This window comes from Chelonoidis abingdonii, chromosome 7, assembly GCF_003597395.2.
Source record: "Chelonoidis abingdonii isolate Lonesome George chromosome 7, CheloAbing_2.0, whole genome shotgun sequence".
NCBI lineage: Eukaryota > Metazoa > Chordata > Testudines > Testudinidae > Chelonoidis > Chelonoidis abingdonii.
This window is the reverse complement of record NC_133775.1, coordinates 37,843,366-37,865,523: the sequence shown is the minus strand read 5'-3', so window position 1 is coordinate 37,865,523 and position 22,158 is coordinate 37,843,366. Positions and strand designations below refer to the sequence as shown.

At 39.4% G+C, this 22,158-nt stretch overlaps 1 long non-coding RNA gene across 1 annotated transcript in view; it reads left to right on the top strand.

Moving 5' to 3' along the window:
* LOC116839214 (uncharacterized) overlaps nt 1-20,291 on the top strand; it is a 58,038-nt gene extending 37,747 nt beyond the window's left edge. Inside the window, exon 4 of the long non-coding RNA XR_012656249.1 lies at nt 20,223-20,291. This is a non-coding gene — a long non-coding RNA (uncharacterized LOC116839214). The remainder of the gene's footprint in view (nt 1-20,222) is intronic.
* Nucleotides 20,292-22,158: the final 1,867 nt, after the last annotated feature.

The following is a 22,158-nucleotide window of genomic DNA, read 5'->3' as shown; positions in this document are numbered from 1 at the left end:
CTTTCAGGAGCACTGAGCCCTTAGGCATTTACTAGTCGCATTCCTCTGGTGCTTTGTGATTTACCTCACCTCTGTTATCACTCAGACAAACCCATGTTCCTGCCATCTTCTAGGAACTTAATCCAAATCAGAATCAATATATTTTCATTTCCTGGAAACCTATAACTACAAATCCCTTTGTCTCTTTTTCTTGATACTAGACTCCCTATATTATTCTATTTAGCTGGGCAATTTTTTAAAAAAAGAATAATAAATCTGACTGTAAGATTACCACAGACAGTTGGAAAGCATGACTGACACATTTCACTAGCATGTTTGGTTCACATCCAATGTGTATTTACTAATAATTTTCCTACAAATAATGTTAATTCATGATGCAAAGTCTGTTTTCATTTTATTCAGTAGTGCACAATATATTTTATTTTATAGAAACTAAAACTCATAATTCAACCATCAATTTTGTTTCAGATGGGGAAGTGCAGGTTCAGGCATTCTGCGAGCTCTGGTTTAAAGCTTGATGTCTCTAAAAGAACTGGAAATTACAAATACAGTAACTTGTGGATTTTATATTTTAGAAAATTAGCACATCCTTGCATTACATAGCAGGCAAACATTGAACAGTGCTTGATCAATAACAGAGATTGCCAGAGGTCTGATATAGTCTGCAACAGCTAACAGTAAGTGTTGCTGTAGGCTATGGAACTAGGAATATAAAATGTTGAATGACAGTAATAATTCATGCAACTTGGGACATAGAAAACCAACAGTATATCAATAGCTATAGCAAGCACTGCAGAAAATGTGGAGGATTTTGATGCTTCAGGAGCTTGTGTTTCACTTTAAAACATATTTTTCTTGGTGAAATATATACTTTCCCTAGTTATTAAAAACATTTATTTTCAGTTGCATGTTGCTACTTCTCCATTAAGATTCTAAAAGACGTGCAGCTCACAAATGGGCTGAGAGACTCAGAGATTCAAAAGGCAAAATATATATATTTATTGAAGAAAATCACATAAAACATTTATAAGGCAGGAGTTGCAGAGGATTAGGCTGGCCAAAGCTCATTGAAAATACCTGGGAATCATGGAGCATTTCAGCATTCAGTATAGTTATTGTGGTAATGTACATGGTCCTCTCATTGATTTGAATGGGAGCAAGACCTTGCTGTATAGCAGGGGTTCTCAGTTTTGTTCTTTCTGAGGCCCCCACAACATTCTAACAAACTGCACGGTCTACCTGTGCCACAACAATTGGTTTTCTGCATATAAAATGCAGGACTGGCATTAGGAGGTAGCTAGCAGGGCAATTCCCTGGGGCCCCATGCCATACACTCCCTGCAAAGCTCCATTGCTCAGGCTTCAGCTTCAGCCCTAGGTAGCGGGGCTCAGGGCCCTGGGCTTCAGACCGAAGCGGTGGGGCATCAGCTCTCTGCCCTGGGCCCCAACAAGGCCAGTGCTGGCCCTATTTGGTGGACTCTTGAAACCTACTCACAGCCTCTCAAGGGTCCTTGAATCATTGCTATAGGGGATACCCATGAGATATCTGGCACCTTCTTAAAACAAAACTCATTAAATTCACATTTTATTTTGTTTGAAAAGGAAAGAATGTTTTGTATCAAGCGAGCACATCATACATGTTTATTCCTTTGTAAAATACATTCTGCATAATTAATATTTCTCCTGTTGTCCATTGTAAAAAGGTAACACAGCAGGTAATTTATTACATCTGGCTGAAGAAAGAATGAGTCTCTCTGATGTGTTTTCCCCTCTACGCTTCCATTTTATTGCTACTTTGGGAATGAAAAAGTGACTAGTGCTACTTTACTGAATAAGGCTCCCAGAAAAATTCCTCAGATGAATGTTTAATGAGAAAAAAAAAAAGATGTTCAAACAGGTCCATTCTTATGCATGCAGCTATGCGTTCTAAAACACTTCATCAATATATTAGCCATCCTCGATTTTTCTGAATTTGTTGATAGTGACATCTGACTGGATAGACAGATGAATTACATAACATTCATGATTTTTAAAATATGAATGTGGCCCTTAAAAATACAGGTAATACTTCTTTTAAAAATGTAAAATACTAACCAAAAAATGAAACACATCACAAAGAAACCCACCATCCATTATTTAAATCTTCCCCTGTGAGAGACTGAAGACTAGAATGCCTACTGAATCCTCTCTTCTTCAACATGAAATGGATCCTTCCATTGCAGGGCTTAAGGTCTTGACTCCCAACCATGCACTCTGGGATTTTTTTTTAAGGATGCATATTCAAACAATAATTAGAATTGCTTAAATATCATTTCTATTTTTACAAGACCATAAAATTACTTTTATATGCATAGTACAGCACCTACTAAACCAGATATTTCAGTTACAGTGAGACAGAGATGATAAAAGAACAAAAAATTAAGCCCGCTGTCTCTGAGATATATTAAAAGAAATCTCTCAGTTTTGAGCAGAATGTCTTTGCTCATTTGGTCTTTCAGCTTCGTTTAGGGAGAATACATTTTAGTTTTCCCATTGATATTCAGCAAATCTACAGCTTTCACTCCTGCCGATCCTGCTTATCTTTGAATTAAAAATGTCTAAAGTATTTACACAGTGCTGAAAAATTACTATTTCAATTTATTGTATTTTCATTGTCTCTCCCCTTGTGACTGGTACAGCTTGCCTGCAACTGAGAGGGCACTTTGAGGCTTACTTTGATTTATTGTATTGCACAATGGAGCCTACTGTTTTCCTTTCTAATCAGAGATGGCATGTTGGGTGAAAAATAAAGCTTTTTATGCCTTTCTTTAATGATCACTATCTCATGTGCTTTGTATTTGTTACGGCTGGTTGGGTGCTGAAAAACAGCATTCATAAAGATCTATTTGAATTCCAAACTGTTGTTCATTTTCACTGTGGTTTTGCCCCTTTGTTCTTCCTTATTCACAAATATTCACACGAATGTTAGTGGAGTGGCTGTTCTTTGTATGGATACCAGCATTCATAAGTGAACAAGGGGATACCTGCTCAATTGACAGTACTCATCATTATTCACTCTGCATTAATCATTATTCCCTAGCTTAAAAAGTTTGTCATCCATTCAGGCAGCAGAAGCAATATCACGTGACTTAGGAGACCACTCACACACCATGAATAGCAGATAGTAAATAGAGGATTCACCCTGCCAGGGAGGATGGGAGGATTCAGAAAGCAGCACAGAGGTTTAGTCCTCTGCATGAATGACCCAGTCCAGTGTTTATGCCCTGAACTATGAGATTTCACCATGGATTTTGGGACACTTGTAAAGTTGGAGACCACACTCCCTGTATCTATTCCACAGAAAGGCAAATCTCACTTCATGCCACAATCTCACTGATCATTGCTTGGAAACTTCTTGAAAAGATATGTGCAGAATATTAATAATATTAACTAACATTTATATACACACCCCTTTTCATCCATACATCTCAAAGTCCTTTCCAAAGGTGGGCATTTTAATCCCCATTTTACTGCTGGGAAAACAGAGGTACTCAGAGGTTAAATGACTTACTCAGGGTTGACACAGCAAGTCAGCTTCAGAGCAAGAGATAGAACTCACGTCTCCCGACTTTCAGACAAATGCTGTATTGACTAGACCACACTGCCTCTGATTTAGGAGTTCCTGTAACTTCTCCATGGGTTTTTCTATGGGTTTTTTCTTGCTCTGGTTTCCAATGACATTGTTCCCATCGAAAAATTGTTCCTTCATTACCTCTCTCAGCATATTGCTAGGAACAATGGAGAAAGGTAAAATGTATTATTCATTTCTCCAACTCCTAAAATCAATACCCATCAAAATACAAATATAATTCAAATCAGAGGGCACTTACTGAGCACAGATCCTCATAATTAGATATGATTTCTCAACAATGTCTTAAATTATTTATCCAAGAGATGGATACCAGGCACTCTATAGGCCCCAGAGTGAATATTTTAAGCCTCAGGTCACGATGCAGCAAAAATGAAATGCTGTGCCCTGCAACATGATTTGCAATCTTGATAAACTGATGTAACATCGATTCACATCAGTCAGTGCCAAAATTCTGTGTCATTATAACAGCTAACGAGATATGTTGAAAGCCAATAACCTCATGAAATGGATGGGTATCAATGAAGGATACAGCTTGTGCTGCTAGAAATCAGTTAAAAATGCAATATCCACCTCTGATAGAAGTCACTAAACCACCATCACTAGCATTGAAGTTTACGTCATGCATGGACATTCATCATGAGAGCAGCTCCCCCTAGGGTGGCTGTGGTCGCTGTAACCAATTCCATTATAAGTTTTAAAGTCTCATTTCTTATGGTGGTTATTTCTTAGCCAGCAGCTCAGCCCCCAAACTGTTTCCCCTCCAAATTTTTTATTTACATTTGGCCTTTTTAAAAAATCTAGGCAAGAGAACCAAAAAAGTTTTGTGGTTTTGGAGACTTTAGGTGTGTTAGAATGTGGAAGCGCTTGCCTGTAAAATAAAACATTTACAACTGCTAGTCTATAATGTAGAGTAATGTCTTTCAATATTTAATAATGAGGATTTATCATATGCAATTTTCCTTGAAAATATAGTACTCAATGTTAACTGAAAAGTGCAAACATTTGCCACAATAGACCTTAGCGATGTATCATGCCAACAATCCAGGGATTAAGGATCCTGGCTGCCCGTATATTGACAGGATACATAGACATCAATTTCTCTAATATCAGGGATCAAAGGTTCGAAAGAATAGTCTCAACTATTGTTTTATGTATAAACATTCCTTTTTTGTAAACTACCCAATTTTTAATAAATACCTTACTTGAAATTTGAAAATGTCATGATTTTATCTTTTTTTTTTTAACTTTGTCTTCATTAGTTGATAACAATCAAAAGTTGTATCCAATTCAGGGCCTAAAAATGATATGGTCCTTTTACGTATAGTAAAAGTGGACACTGAAGTACTGATCCATATCACTAGATAATGGCTTCCTGAGAGATCTCTGAAATTTTCAGCCTTAATGTTGTGGTTCCTAGATATAAACTTACAAAATAAATTTTAATGGGCTGCATCCATTCCACACACAACTCAATAACAATTCTGTATGGAGCAGCTATAACATCAGACCCGATAGTAGGTAAGATATTGACTTAAAGCCATTAGAGAAATTCAGAGCTAAGGTTTCTCAGACAGTGCCTCATCCTGTAGTCTTGATGGTGGTCAGACTCCCAGTGAAGCCAATTTGAAATTGGCCTGAGTCAGTCCTGCAGGAATAGGCTCTCTAATTTTATCATGTCAAAGTGTCTGCATATTTCAGTTGTTTAGGTCTGTCTGTAATCTTACTTACTATTCTTCTGGCACTACTGAGGTAGAACTGTATGAACCAAGGATGCAAAGAGTGGCATTTTAAAGTTCAAGTCAGAATTTTAATGCTATTTTAACCTACTTTATTAGCAAGTAAGAATAGTGGGTGTTAAACTGTGGTCCACAGAATCCTACTTGGTGGTCTGTAGGATGAAACATTTTGAGAACCAAGCAGTGGGGGATTGGATGCAGAGTGTAGAGATAGTCCATAAGCAGATCCCTACATATTGGAGTGGTCAGTGAAATGAAAAAGTTTGGAGACGTAATGAGTTTAAAAAGTATGTACAATTAGGGACAGCATGGAGAGTCAGATTGATATCTTAGTTATTTTTGATTAACTATTAATTATTCATCAATTCCTATTCTATTGTTACTATTCTATAGTACCAACCATGTACTAGGTGTTTGTCAGGCACATATGAAGACAAGGCCCCTGCCCCAAGTGTTTACTGTCTAAACTCTACTACTGTACATCACAATAACCCCTTGTCTACATTGCACTGCAAGGCGGACTGCAGGGCAGGGGCAGAGAATAGCAGTGTGCACCAATGTGCTGGAACTCCCCCCTTGTGGATGCTGCAGGCACAAACCAAAAGATTCCTAGTTCTCATCAGTGTGATCATGTTTGAAGAGTCTACAGGAATGTAAACTAGGAATCTTTTAGTTCACTCCTGCAGGGACCACACAGGAGAGTTTACACCCAGCAGCTTGGTGCACATGGCTGTTCATACCCCCATAGTCTAAGCTGTAGTAGACAAGCCCTAGTATGCCTTCCTTGAATGAGACAACTTTAATCCCTTTTACATTTTCCTCATCTCTGTTTTGTTGTTTTAAACCAAGCATAAATAATTATAAAGAAAAATCAAACATTATAACCATGTTTTGTTTTCCTTTTGTATTATTGTTCCGCTAGATTGTATTAAACGCTTTTAAAAGGTGTATAATAATATATTACTTAGTGCACAGACTGCCTAAATAAACACTTTGGACCAGTTTTTCAAATGGAGGGAGACTATGTGCAAATAGCTTTGTGCAAACATGCAACTGCTTTTGTAAGTTCTAATTGCACAGGTAGTGGCTGCTTAAGTGATCAAACATATGCCCAGGGACTTGATTTGAGCACAAGAGTGTTAATTGCATTCTCTAATGTGTGCACCATTGCATTAATATTTTTGGTACACACAAATGGACCTCCACCCTTTGACAATTTAGCCCTATCTGTGTGTTTCGTGTACACTATAGAGCAGCATTCTTCCAAGCTGCTGGGCTACTCACAGCAGATTTTCCATTCACTAGAGAATTGTATAAACATTTTATATGTCAGAACCTCCCTTAGAGGTAAGAATGAGATTTTTTGTAATCCTAACTAATATATCTTTTCATCCAAACACTACTACCTGCTTACATTATAGTTGATTTAACCGAACTAAAGTGAAAATACTAGTTTATAGCTGCAGGTTGGACTCAGAGGTTAAAAGTGAGTATTTAATCTCTATTGCTTTTTAGCATAAAGTTTGCACAACAGGGACGTAGTCTGGAGGTGATCCAACATGGAAGATCCAGACCAAGGGATCATATATGACCTTGAGAGAAAATTACTTATTTTCCATAAAATAAAGAAGTATACCTTTTTCACAGGTTTTCTTTCTACAAACAAGGTTTATGCAGCTGACAGATATTGGCTCAACAGATTTCAAAAGGAGGACTTGTGAACAAAAAGAGATTTGTTTAGCTGACTACACTTCCAATACAAATTCTTTTGCCTCAACATATATATGAATCAGGAAAATGTCTTGCAGAAAAGATCCTGCACCTCAGAGAAAGGAAGGCAGAGGGTTTTAATGACACTTCCTGGGTCCCATTACTGTGGTAGCTCACAATCTTTAATGTTTATATCCTGTGCGATAGACTCAGGCCAGTTGGGTGCAGCAGAATAGCAGAAGGCAGGTATCCTGGCCACTGGATTAACAGTTTTCTGTTCTCTGACTGATCAGAGCAGGGGCTGCTCCAGGCTAATGAGAACACCTGACTCTAATTAACCTGCAAAGAGTCAGGTGAGGCCATTAAGCTAATATGGCCACTTGACTCTAATTAAGGCCCTGCTGATGCTATAAAAAGGGCTCACTCCAGTCAGGCAGAGGAAATCCAGCAGAGAGGAAGTGTTGCTGAAGGGCTGGTTAATGAAGATACCCTCTAACCATCATTAAGGGAGCCCTAAGATACGGGTGAAGAAAGGAGAAGCAGGAGAGCTGTGGGGAAGTGGCTCAGGGAAATGTAGCAACTCTGGCAGTGAAAGATTGGCTGCCAACAGCTGCTACCATTAGGGTCCCTGGGCCAGAACCTGGAGTAGAGGGTGGGCCCGGGTTCCCCCCAACCCACCACTACAGGAACATCTCCTGGGAGGGGAAGTCAGGCCCGTGTCAGGGCAGGAGGCTAAACTGTTCTGAAATAAGCTCCCAGGAACAACAGAAACCGTGGGAGTTCTCACCAACCTCCTTGCTGGCCTATAATGAAAAGGGCTCAGTAGACTGTAACCATGGCCCTAGAGAGAGAAAGGCTACGTGAAGGGTCACAGTGAGCCACTGAGGCTAGCATAAACCACCTAGAAGCGCAGGACCCACAGGGGCAAGGTCAGAGCTCTGCCACACCTGTAATATGGAAAAGTACTATTGTCCCAATTTTTCAGACAGAGAGCAGAGGCACAAAGAAACTAAGTGACTAGTCCAAGGGCACAGACAGTGTCTGTCATAGGGTAGAGAATTGAACCCAAATCTGCCAACTCCCTGGTTAGCACTCTCACCACTTGACCATCTGTGACAGGGTGTATAAACCCCTTGCTGGACCAGAAGGGGTTAAGGAACAACTGTGGACCAAGGCCCCTTCCCTCTGCTCTTGCTGAGCATGTTTGGGTTGGAGGTGAGGTTTAAAAGCCAGCCAGGCCACTCAGTTTAGGGTGGGCAAACCAAGGAGGAGGATGTGCCCTGGGAGCTCCTGGAGGAGGACTGGAGCTGACCCCACATTGAGCTAGTGAGCAGGGGAGCCACAGCACTCAACAACTGACACAAGAACTGAAAGTCCAGAAGGTGACTTCCCCAGAGAATGGTGGGGACCGGATGGGATATGGATTACAGTAGGAAGTGGCCCAGGGAAGCTGACTGGTGACTGACACCATACAGAGACAGGTAAGCAGCTGAACCAGACTGGGCCTGGACTGGAACCCAGTGGAGTGGGAGAGCCCAGGTTTCCCTACCCTCCTGTCGCCTCAATTGCAGCCACGGGGCAGGAGCCTCTGCAACTCCAACTCCCCCGATCACACCATCCTTGCTGAATCCATAATTATTAAAGTCTGGAAGCAAACATTAGTGATCAACAGCATCATACTGATTATCTCCAGGGGACATGTTCTCCAAGATGCCATGCTAGTAAAAGATAAAGTCCAGGTCCCAAATGTCCCTTTTGATAGAATAAGAAAATATGACCATATGCTTCACAGCAGCACTCAAAAAATGTCCAGTCACTTACCTTTTAGCTGTATACATTAGTCTCTCAGAAACAGAGATTAAACTGATAGTGCATCAGTACTCATAATGAGAGGCTAAACTGCCACTGTGGCCTGTGAACCTGTTTTATACACCGTGTACAAATTATGACAAAAATATTATCATTATGACATTTTTTGTGCTGCATTTGGAGTATGTGGCACTGATACCCGTGAAGAGAAAAGAACACAGCACATCTGGAATGCAGTTGTTCCATCCCATCTTGTTACCTTTGCAGGTCACAGCTAACAGTTGGCATATAATATTCTGGCAGAAATATCACAAACTATCAGATGTGTCAATATATTTTCAATCGATAACATGCATGCTACATGCCCACATCACATTCTTATCAGGAAATGCAGGTGCCATACATTGTCTTGCTGGACTACAGGTGCATCATTGTTGTGAGACCTTGTAATCTTAATCAAACTTCCATGTGGGAAATGCACTATAGCAGGATTACAGGGAGCTGGGAGATATTCAACCTTCTGGGTCTCATTTTAAACAGACTCGTTATATATAAGTAATCTTTTTCAGGTGTGGACAATCACTTTTCTATATGCATTTCTATTAATGATTGATTTCCAGAGGTATTTGGAGTGACTCTAACCAATGGTGTGGCTCAGATGACTATATAATATTTATTTGTAACATTGACTGTCTCAGGCTGTGTTTACTGTGAAGCTCATTCTTCTGTGTGTTCATGAGGAAGCTCAGTAAAAGACTTGTACACTGTCATGCAAATATTCCTATTGTTTTATGTGATGTGTTTGGAGTGAGATGTGTTCCTGTGCTACTGTGTATAAATACAGTGTTACTTGGCTCATGAGAGGTATAATAGGCTTTGCCCTAATCTTGCAATTTCCACTTTTGTTCTAATAAAGCTGACTGATTGCATTGTTACGGTGTGCACTGTTTTCTAGTATTGCACATAAACTATCAGTGCCAATGATCTGCATCTGATAATTTGATTGCACTTAGCTCACTTATAGCACTTTTATTACTAGATCTCAAACTGCCTTACAAACGAGGCAGTATCTTATCTTAATTTTACAGATGGGGAAACTGAGGCACAGAGCAGTGAATGGACTTTCCCAATGTCATCCAGCAAAATGATAGTAGAGCTGAGAATAGAACCCAGGCTTTTTTGAGTCTGCATGTGGTGTTCTATCCATCAGCCCTGCCCTATGAGATTTGCCTCTTTGGCACACATGCTTAGGCTGGACCTTCCAATTAATGACATGATCTACTATCACTATTATTTTCAAGCTTGATATTTAACCCCTCCTCCCCCCACACACACCAGCACTATGGAGTCTGCTTGTGCCAGACAGGATGGTAACTTTTGTACACTTAGGCGGTAGTGAGGGGTTTGCCAGCTAGCAGCAACAATGGCTGTGAATATAGCCCTGTGTACAGGGTAAGCTATTTGCTGAACACTGACCATGTTCTGGGGGTCGTACAGCTACAGAACATCTTCCCACAGCCTAGTGCACAAAAGCCAGGGCTACACAGAGGCTGAAAAGGATTCAAAATAACTTCTTCAGTTGTGGCTGTGCAGTGACTTGCTGACTCCTGAGTAATCGACACATAAATTTCTTTAGTGAGATGACAGAGCCCACAGATTTGGCCACTCATTCCAGTTAATAAATCTGTTCCCAAATGTCTAGAGTGCTACTGTGCCTGCCATGCTCCTTCAAATGCCACAATATCACTACACAGTAATGAAGATGTTAATTTTTTTAATGCACAAAATACCAATACTCTGTGCTAATTGTTCAGTTTCTGGGATTAGAATGTATGTAGACTGTGAGATTGCTGAGCTCTTGGTTTTGTCTTCAGTTCATGAAGCTACTGACCAAAACCTGTTTATCACTACTGAGTCATTGTGAAAGTGCATGTTGGAAATAAAAACAAATTGTGCAAAAGATTTTTATCCCAAATGCTGAAGAAAATTTCTTATTCTATCCAGTATGAAATTAAAGAGTAAAAACAAAATCAAGGTCACTATAATGAAACCAGCAATCACAGATTTTCCCAACATTTCTCAGATTTTTAAGAGAAGAATGAAGTTTCTGAACTTCAGTAACTTCCATATAAAAGGACACAATTCTGACAGGATTCAGGAAATTATTTAAAGTCATAAAAGCAACCCCGTAAGCAGTCTGAGGGATCCAGTTAGAGCCTGGATATTTTCCTGAAATTAGGCTTCAGTTTCACTCTGGATTTTAATTGACAAAAAGCTCAAAAGGATCATCTGGAGCCACTCACCTCTGGATGAGATCAACCACTTTGAGCACATGTTGTGATGAGACAGTCTTGGACACTGAAGTCATTATCATGGAAGGACAAGGGTGTTATGTAGCATGTGTAATATATTAACAATTGTTAGTCAGACAAACAACAAAAGGTCATAGTTGTTTAAAGGCCTTAAACGCCATCATTAACTGACATCAGGATGGTTCATTGTGTCTTCTTTAAAGAAGCTTGATATATATATTTCTGAGCATTAGAAAAAACTGCAATTCTTAATCTGCCTCAATAACAGAAAGACAATTTCATATCAGTTTTCTCTCAGAAAACAAAATAATTGCTTTATTGTTAAGAGGGGGGATAATTTCAACATTTTCAATATAATATAATTTTGTTCTTGGATTCAGAGTCTTAAAACTACAAAAATATTTAGCTGAAGTGACACAGGAGAAAAATAATCTTGGAGTCCAGTGACTCCATACGTCAGAAGAGGAAGGAGAAACCATCAGTAGAATTATTTCTGAATATGTCACTGCAGCCCATCTATAATTCTCTTTGTAGCTAAGCCCTTTCTCTCAAAGAGGCAAATGGTGTTGGTTTGTGCAGGAGTGTTATATAAAGAGAAGCTAAACCAGAGAGCCTGACATTATATCTCTGAGTATTTTAACTGTAAAACAGTTGTTTCTTCAAGGGCAAAATTTATCACACTATAAAATTGTGACATAGACATGTTGTAACAGTATTAAGAATAAGCCCAGTTCACTAAAGTTGTGTTACCTTATGCCTCTAAAACTCAGTTCTCGTCAGTGGGCCCAGGTAATTTCCCATATGTCTGTGGGACAGATGAGCTCCTCAGCTGCTATAAATCTGCATAGTTCTATTAGCCTCAGTGGAGCGTTAGCACCCAAAGATCTGGCCCAAAGTTTATCTAAAGAGAATGACAAATATAATACAGTTTTAGAGATTGACTTCTCACCTTTACGAGGATTGGCCTTGCAAAGACACGCAGGTTTAGGAACCATATGGGCTGGATCATGTCCCACTAAACCTGATTCACAGGTTTATTTGACATGCCTGGCTTCTTATCTCACCCACAAGTGATGTTCCCAGTATTGTGCATGCCATATTTATTGCCTGTATCCCAAACCATTCAGAAGTCTATTCTATGTTTTAGACAGCTCCACTTCCTTCTTTTTCCTCTTCCATTTTTAGAATTTACCAAGGCATATCCACATAATTGTATTCTCTGTCCATCTTTATGTTTTATCATCCCAAATTAGCATCTCCACATCACCCACAGTAGGGCCAGCTCTCCTTTGTTCTCTGTTAACCGTCATGCTTTTACATATTAATATCCCTGGCTGTCACCCTGAAGCTTCTCTATGATGTGCTGGGAGTTGTTTCAGCCTCTGACTAGCTCAGGATCAGAAAGGAGGTTTAAAGCCACTTTCTCCCCATACTTCAGCTACCCCAAATGAGGACTGAGCCCTTATATCAATTTTATAAGCCACTCACTCGACATTAATTTTCTCTGCATCAAATAATGAATAATAATGAATCTAGCACAGTGGTATGGGAAGGTGTAAATTACACCTTCCAGAGCCAGTTAAGCCCTTTGTGCTCCTGGAGTGATTCACCTCCACACAAGATAAGTGATATTAAATGCCCTCACACATCACTATCCCTACCAGAGATGTGGCAGCTTTAATTTCCACCAGGCTTCCACAGAAGTTTAATCAGTGGAAGTCACCAAGAAGACGCTCTGAATAAGAGTGCCCTGCAGCTACCTAACTAGACCCTTTTTCCAGTGAGTGCCACCCACTTTTTGGATTCCACTGGCCCTTTATTACCTCCAGAGTATAAATGAGACTTTCTACCACTTCATCCTTTTCCTCTGGCGGACTGTCCCCTGCCCCTTCACCAGAGACCTCCACCAGAGGCTATGCTGGGTTAAGTCCTGAATAAAATCTAGCCCAACGTGTTGTATTATGTAATGCTTTTCATCCTGAAAGATCCCAAAGCACTTTCCGAACTCTGCACAGGAATCACATCATCCACCAATGAAATGCAGACACATCTGGGTGAAAGAGAGTAGCTGTTTAACAGTGGGCAGCAACACCATGCAGCATGGTAGGGAGTGAAGAAAACAGTGCCATATACAACTGAGATTGCCTAGGGTATTCAAGCAGCTAGAATGTAATTGTTCCAGTCAGAATGTAAAGAGAACCCTAGGGGTTAACATTTGTGAAAAGTGACATGGAATTTTTAATGGCCTCATTAGATCACAACCTCAGCTTTATGTCTTATCTGAAGATCAGCACTTCCAGCAGGTTAGCTCTCTATAGTAAAATGCTGATGCATTGGCCCAGTAGTACTGACTCAGACAGGGGAGTGTCACCTACTGAGTCACCACCAGCATTACTTCCGACAGAACCTAGGGGTTCATCATAGATGATCATCCAATTACTGACCTATCCTACCTTGCAGAATCTGATGAGATCACAGGACAAACTGACACAGCTGCATACCACACCATGTTTTTAACATGTATGTAAACATATATTGTGAAACCACTATAAGGATAACATGAATAACATAAGATATTTCAAGTCATAGTTTCAAGTGGGACCATAATGGCTGAAACCATTGTGATAGTAAAATATACTTAGAGACTATCAAATTATCTTTGGATAACAGCATAATGAATGCTTTTCAGCACTGCACTGTATATATCCTGATAGCCGAATAAATAATATTGTGACTGAATAAAAAAGGATCAGAATTTCAAAGAGAAAAGATTTCATAAACAGGATGCTTTCATAAGAGAACCTGACTTTTTGTATTGTTCTGGAGAAGTTCTGGGGAATATTAAATAATGAAAAATAAAAAATTAGTTATCTTTCCGTGGCTCACAACTACATACAGTGACATCCTATGGTAAACAAAGTTTTTAGAACATTCATTTATTACATATTAACCTGTAAAGAATGTGTTTGTCAATATTAAATTGTTCGTGTGGAGGTCTTTGTTTCTTTTCCTATGAGTCATGCATTCAAATATAGCACCTAAATTTGCAACTCCCAAAATCTGCAAATGTAAGCAGCACTAGCGTGAGCAAATCAAGTAGCTAAGCAACTAATGCTCTTGTGCATTAAAAAAATTACAGACATTTATTTAAAGGGAAGATTGAGGCACTTTTGAAATTTTGGGCCAAGGAATTATTCTACATTGCTGTTATGATCTCAGTGGAATATATGAAACACAACCCAAAGTGCCCTTAGGATTGTTCAAGATACATCAAAGGGCAATAAACCGCAGCATAGCTAGACCTATCCCCAGCATGCATTGGTAAATATACACTGCTTACTTCCTTAATGTTAAATACCATACATTTAAAGAATTCATGCTAGTTTCATTGCTTTGGTCATTAAGAATAACCTATAGATTAAGCCTATTAGGTGAGTTTTAGCTTCTATAACATCCTGCTAACATCTGCTTAGATGCCACAGTTTGCATCGTATTTTCATTAGAGGATAATTTAACATGATTGGTGTCTTCATCTCCATCACTGGATGTCTCAGAAATATTTCTTCTTGTCAGATTTCTTCATCAGTGCCCTTGGCAAGATGCTTTGCCATGTACTTTTTTAAGGGGTATATATGCAGACTTGGAAGTAAAGCACATCATCATTTACATTTTATGAAACAAGGGCACAGAACTGTAACATCAAAGACAATAAGCAATTAAAGGTGATGCTGTAATTCCTAAATTGGACTGTCTGAAACGTCACCTAAATGTCTTGCAGAAGCTCTGACATTAGCAGTATTTTAACAGCAAGCATACAGCAATATTGCACTTACCTTTCTGAAGACTTATGCTTCCATAGTGTTTAAATTCTTAAGAAGCCTAACTGTAACCATTCTAGCAATTCCAGCAAGGCGTAGTCTAAGAGTTAAATTAAAATTAGGGAAAATGAGATCATTTTTAATGAGCTAGTTACAACCCTGAATAATGCTGGCTGTTGGTTCTGCTTAATAAAACTACCATCCAATGCAAAATAGATATTAAGTTAAATTATTTTTATCAAGTCATAAATTCAATGCAGAGCTTTCCCACAAGCCTTAGAGACAACAAAGCTTTATTAACTTCTTCCTTTTCCAACTCCTCCAAAATATTTCAGCTTTTTACAAGAACCCATAGTAAGGATTGATCCAAGCCCATTAGAGTTAATGGAAAGACTCACATTGACTTTAATAGGTTTTGGAGCTGGCTGTTACCAAATGGAGCGATATTGAAATACACTATGTGTTACTTAATATCCCAATATTATTATTGTTAAATATGTATATATCGTCTCAGACTTCTGGAACGGAATTCACTGTCATACAGAGTACATATATCGAAGCTGAATATTTGGTTTTGGGGTGGAAGGTGTATTCACTACAAGAATCTGTTTTTCACATTCTTTCACAGTTTACTGCTGTGGACATTTTCAACATTTATCTTTACTAATGGTCTAGTATAGATTCAAAATGAGGAGCAAGTTTATTAGACTGAAGATGGAGCACTTAGGGGATAGAGCACTGGACTGGGATTCAGAAGACCTGGGTTCAATTTCTGGTTCTGTCCCTGCTTTGCTGGATGACTTTGGGCAAGTCACCGCCTTCCCCGTGCCTCAGTTTACCCATCTGTAAAATGGGGATAATAACATTGACCTCCTTTGTAAAGAGTGTTAAGGTCTATGGATGAAAAGCACTATATAAAAGCTAGGTATTTTTATCCCTATCCCTATATATTTTGGGTGCAATTCACCCCAGACACGAGGCCCTTTATGTTGTGGAGTTGGCACTGTACCAACCTCTCAAACAACAGTGTGGACAGCAGATCAGGGATAGGAATAAGGAGGGTCCCAAGTTCCCTGATTCCGTAAATACAGTGGCCTCAGCATGAGTAGCCTGAAAGACTGCAGCCATTATTCAAACCCATGGGATGAAGCAGTGATAGCAGTGGAGGGCTGAGCTACAGTGCCATGCCTCGGCCCCAGTTTCAAGGTGGTTGAACTTCACATCCTCAGCCCTTACGGACTTCACTGCTTACGGCTTCACCTGCTTGCTCTGGCTTAAGTCCCATAATACTGACTCTGTGGGGAATTATGAATTTTCCCCTTTATTTTCAAGGTGAAAACAATGAGGAAAGGTTGCAGCATGAACATTAAAAAAATGAAAGTTTTGCTGTGAGAAAAAAATAGAACAAAAATTGACAAGAGGTAAAGATGGCTTAAGAAGGAAATTTCTATCCCACGGGAAATTCTGAGAGTTCCACAGTTTATTCCATTCCAAATCAAAATGAAACACTGACCTCAGAATTTCCTGCAGAAGGGACTATTCCCATTACCACCACCACTTTTCCTGGGTCCCTCACAGCTTCTCGCTGCTACTTTATCCTGTGTCACACTCTGATGACAGGTGGAATGTGTCTGAAGATAGGGGGTGAGAGGAGAGAGACATAAGGATCACTGCTGCTGCCACCAACAAAACCTTTTTCAGACAAAAATTTTGTCAGAATTGGCACATTTCTGCAAAATGTTTGGATTTTGACAAAATGACTTTTTTGATGCAAAAGCTTCTGTACAAAAAGTTTCAACCAACTCTACTCAGCGGTAATCATTATACATAAAGTGATAAAATGCCAGATTAGTCTATTTTATAGATTTCTGTAATTGTTTAAACAAGCAATTACAACATATAACAAGATTTGTGATTGCCAGAAGATTTTAATTCTTTATCTAATCTATCTATAATTGATTTTCCCTCCAACCTCCCCCCCCCAAAAAAATAAGAGAGAAACAAAAAAGGAAAGGAAGGAAGGGAACAGGGAGGGGAAAGGAGAGCAACATCTCGGCTTCCATCTGGTAGGAATTAATCAACTCACAGAAAGCTTGGTTCTCTAGAGCGGTACTTGTAGCCAAATGACTCATATCACTGACGGAAGAGCAGACGGCCTCCAGGGATAAAAGCCTGGCACAGCAACTCAGCTGACCTAGAAGCTAACGAGTGGGTAATATTTTGGAAAAGCGTGACCACAGACAAATTTGAAGATTTCCTCTAACTTTTCAGAAACGTTCATACTACTTCTGCAGTGGGACATGCAGGGGCAGTCAGTCCCTTTCTATCATCTATATTTTAGCACAGAATTTCATCATACGATGCAAGGAATGTCTAGTTAGTGAAACCAGACCCAGCAATGGCCAGAAACATGACAGAAGTTAGTAAGTATCATACAAGTCAAGATCTAACTCAAAAATTGGGATACTTAGCTGCACTGTTTGTTGTGGTATCTACATTTGCCATCATCAAAGCACATTCCTGTATTGTGACCATTGTATGTAATCCTGTTATAGTGACACGGTAGAAGGCTGAAGTCGAGGTGCTATCAAGCACTTACAAGAGCAGGTTTTCCTGTATAATCTCACTTCTTTTAGGGTGCTGTTGCTCTTTCAAAAATAAATGTATTTAAAATGATGCTAACAAGTCACAATGCATGTGGTTATAATATTATTGCCACAGTTTGAAATATCTGGTGACCAGTAAGATTCCTTCTTTTAGGCAGCCCATTTTATAAAGTTCCATAAACTGTCACAATTTCATTAACATTACATTGTTGCCATGGCAACGTGGTACTAAGTCAATTGATGGGTTTTTCATCATGGGCTTATTATAGAATTGTTCTTTCCATCAAAGACACATCTATAGGAAAACTGCCAGCACTCCCTATCATCTGAATTTTAGCACAGAATTTCATCATGCCATGCAAAGAATGTCTAGTTAGTGAGACTAGACCCCAAAATGACCAGAGACATGAGAAGTTGGTAAATATCATACATGAACTAACTCAGAAAGTGGGATACTTAGCTGCACAGTTTGTTGGGGTATCTACATTTGCCATCATCAAAGCACATTCCCGTATTGTGACCATTGTATGTAATTCTGTTGCAGTGGCACGGTACTGTGTGTGATAATGTCAAAGGCAAAAAAAGAAGCAGCAATAGGTAAAGCACCAAATGTGGAGTTAAAAAACAGCTATATTTCTGCACTGAAATGCACTTCTTGTGTGATCTTGGGCAAGTCACTAAATTTCTCTATGCCTGAGTTTCCCTGACTGTATAGTAAGGATAACGACGCTGGGCCATCTTTGTGAAGTACTTTGAGATTTCAAGTGCTATGTAGGAGCTAAGTATTGTTATTCAGCAAAACAGCAGTGTTTTCAAAATCTCTGAGCAATATCCCATACAGCTCTACAATTTGAGAGATTACAGTGGCATTTCCCACCAAAACCAAAAAGGCTGCTGGCATTCCTGACGAGGTTGTCTGGTAATAGAACATGTGAACATGTCTTAAAAATATTCATATAATTAAAAAAAGTATGACAGCTTTCTAAAATTACCATATTGCCGGTTACAACGGCATTTGTTACAGCAGTATGAACAAGAGGAGCAACAATGTCATATAAGGCAGCAACAGGGTAGCTTGTTTATTGTATATTCAGATATTTTTCTTCTGGATTTTCATTCTTTTGTTGATGATCATCTCCTAGTTAGATGCAAAATATGTTTTTACCGTCTTGACACATACTACACAATCTATCATTTCTTTGCTTAATCATGTTGGGTCCTTTACTGCAGAGAGGGTAAATTGTAGACAAGGCAGTACTCGGTATAATCAAAGATGTGTGTTCCTATTTATATGATAAATTTTGTCTGAATTACCAAGCCAGCCTCTCAACTGCAGCTGAGAAAGCAAAAAAAGAACTTTGCTAAAGGATGAAGAGTCCTGAAAGGAAAGGCCTTTCCTCTGTTAAGACCCTACTATAGAAACTGAACGATTATTAGCATTATTAATTAATTTGTTTTTATTATGATAGCAACTAGAGCCCTTAACTGAGACTGAGGCTGTACTGTGCAAGGAACTGCACAAACATACAGTGAGAGCCAGTCTCTGCCCTGAGAATCTTATCATCTTAATAGATACAAGACAGACAAAAGGAGAGAGGGAAAATGGAGGCACAGAGAGATTAAATGATTTGCCCAAGATACCCCAGTAGGTCAGTGGCAGAACTAGGAACAGTATCCGGATCTCTTGATTCCCTGTCCAGTGCCCTTTCCATTGGACCTTGGTGCCTCCCCTGGTGACATAATTTAATATTCCATTGAATTCTCAGAGCCATATTCTGCTACATGTATTCACACTTACTCATACCTTACTACACTGATTTCAGTTAGACCAAGTATGAGGATACCCAGTATGAGTAGAAGCAGCAGAATTTGGCCCTAAATGTGGTATAAACAGAATAACAAAATAGCCAATAGGGATTGTAGAGTCACAAGAAAAAAAATTCTTGCAAACTGTGATGTACTCAGAAATTGGTGGAGAAGGCATTGGTTCCATTGGTGTTTTTTTAAGATATACTATAAAATGATTAAAATAACTGGAAAGAAGCATTCTTCTCTTGCTCAGTAAATACTTACTTTTGCTGCACTGGGCCTGCTGGCTTTACTGCTGTTACAACCTTCAAAAAATGCTCCCAAGAAACCTCATCAGATTTTAACTGTAATATTTTTTTTTTATTAAGGAACCTGAAGAGATAGTTTATGAAAATCCCAATTTACCTTTTTAATAAAAACTGAAAATAATATGCCAGCATGGATTTGATCTCATTTACATATCTGATCCGAATTTTGACTGGCAGTAAAATTTGTTAGTAATAGATCTGTTGTCATATTGCTGAATATAAAGGCTGGTAACTTTACGGTGGGAATTGTACAACTCCTATATAAAATGTATGCTTATTGTAACAAGTTCATTTGGAGTTGGTGAAGATTAAGATTTAGTGTGCAGAAGTAATGCCTATTATGATGGGATTGTCCATAGTGAATTGTATAGGAAATTTACGTAATTAAAAGTCTTTATCTTAGATGATCTAATATGTCCTTCCACTGAACTGACTATGTAAATAAGTTTCCTGCAACAATAATATGAATACTGATGTTTCACAGATGTTGCAGAGAAGAAAGAAAAGGAAGAATAACAGAAATTAAGAGATAAAATGAAAGAAGGGAAAAGAAGTAAGCATATAGCTGTATTATTTTATCATTAATAGTGACAATCCTTTGCACACAAAATAACTCCTATTTTCTGAGAATTTTCATAAACTGTACAAACAATAATTAATTAAGACAATAGCTGGAGTAGGAAATATGCATTATTGGATCCATATTACAGATGGCTAAACTGAGGCAGAAAATGGTTTCCTTTCTTGCAAAAAGTCGCAAGAGCGAGTGACACAAGACAGGAACCCTACCTCTCAGTCCCAGGCATTTGCCATTTAGACCACTGATATTCAGCTTCTTTCCACCCAGGACACAAAAACCACCTGCAGCTTTCTTTTACTGTGATATATTCAAATCACACAATCTTTCAAAAGCCTGAGACACTGGGGTCACAGCAAGGAACATGGGTTACTTTAGCTGCCGGGCAGAGGATTCCTGTGGGCAGAATGGGTGTACAAGTGCGGATGGGGGCATGCACTCAGTGTGCAGGGTGAATTGAGTGGGATGGACAGCTATAAAAGACTTCTCACTTATCCCCTGTACTCACACAGTGGCCCCTCCCCCTTAACTGATGGAGTGGGCCTTTATTTATGGGCTGTCCTAGACCTGCCTGCCCCAGCACTACAAACAGTAAACTTGCACAGGAGTCCCAGTGCTACAAATAGTGTGCACTCACACAGGAGGAAGAGGGGGAAGTCTGAGGAGCTGCTACCGGGTTAGCTAGGGAACAATAAGGGGAGGCATGTGGTGAGGCAAAAGGAAGAAAGGAAAAGAGTTGCTCCTTGCTTTCTTGACTTGGCTTTTACTGGGCCAAGTCCATTGTGATATTACTGGGTTTTTTTTTTGGAAGGAGTGAGTTTCCCAACCAGTGGGGTGTGACTCAGCAATTGATCTCTGGGAATCCATTTCAGGGTCATGCTCCCACAAATTAAGATGCCCCGAACTAGTCAATTAATAGGCAGCGGGTTTAAAATAAACAAAAGGAAGCCTTTTTTCACACAACGCACAGTCAACCTGTGGAACTCTTTGCCAATGGATGTTGTGAAGACCAAGACTATAACAAGGTTCAAAAAAGAACTAGATAAATGGAGGATAGGTCCATCAATAGCTATTAGCCAGGATGGGCAGGGATGGTGTCCTAGCCGATGTTTGTCAGAAGCAAGGAATGCGTGACAGGGGATGGAGCACTTGATGATTACTTGTTCTGATCATTCCTTCTGAAGTACCTGGCCTTGCCCACCGTGGGAAGACTGGATACCGGGCTAGATGGACCTTTGGTCTGACTCAGTATGGCCATTCTTACGTTGTCCCTCCCTCTGGTATTCTGTAGTGAGGGTCCAGGTTCCAGCAGCATTGCTGCAGTATGTAGAGCCAAATACTTGCACAGAACCTAGCACCTTCCACTTTAAAGACCTATTTGCCTGCTTCATGGAAAAAATCACCTGCCCCTGTGACAGCATTTCAGGTCACAAGGATCATACCCTGGCCACATGAACAGATGTCACATGCTAATTAAGTTTGGTTGGGGTTGTGAAAAGGAACTCATAGAAAAAAAGTTGACAGTACAGTTAAGAAATATTTCATTTCTCCACACCACTCCCATTTTACCACATCTGTGGTCATTTGTCTTTCCACAGCAGCTAATAGGAAAAGATACTTAGCCCCACTCTGGCCATTTAATTTGAGTAATTGCATTTGATTCTGATTAGGAATATTCAAATAACTGCCAGTTATTTATATATGGCGTGTTTCTGAAATACTCTTTAAAAAACAGATGAAGGGAACAACCTACTATTAGCTTTGTATTTAATAATCCTCATGGCAACAGAAACTATCCAGCAAATGGATCGGAATTACCCTATAAAGGGTTGATTGTATGTGA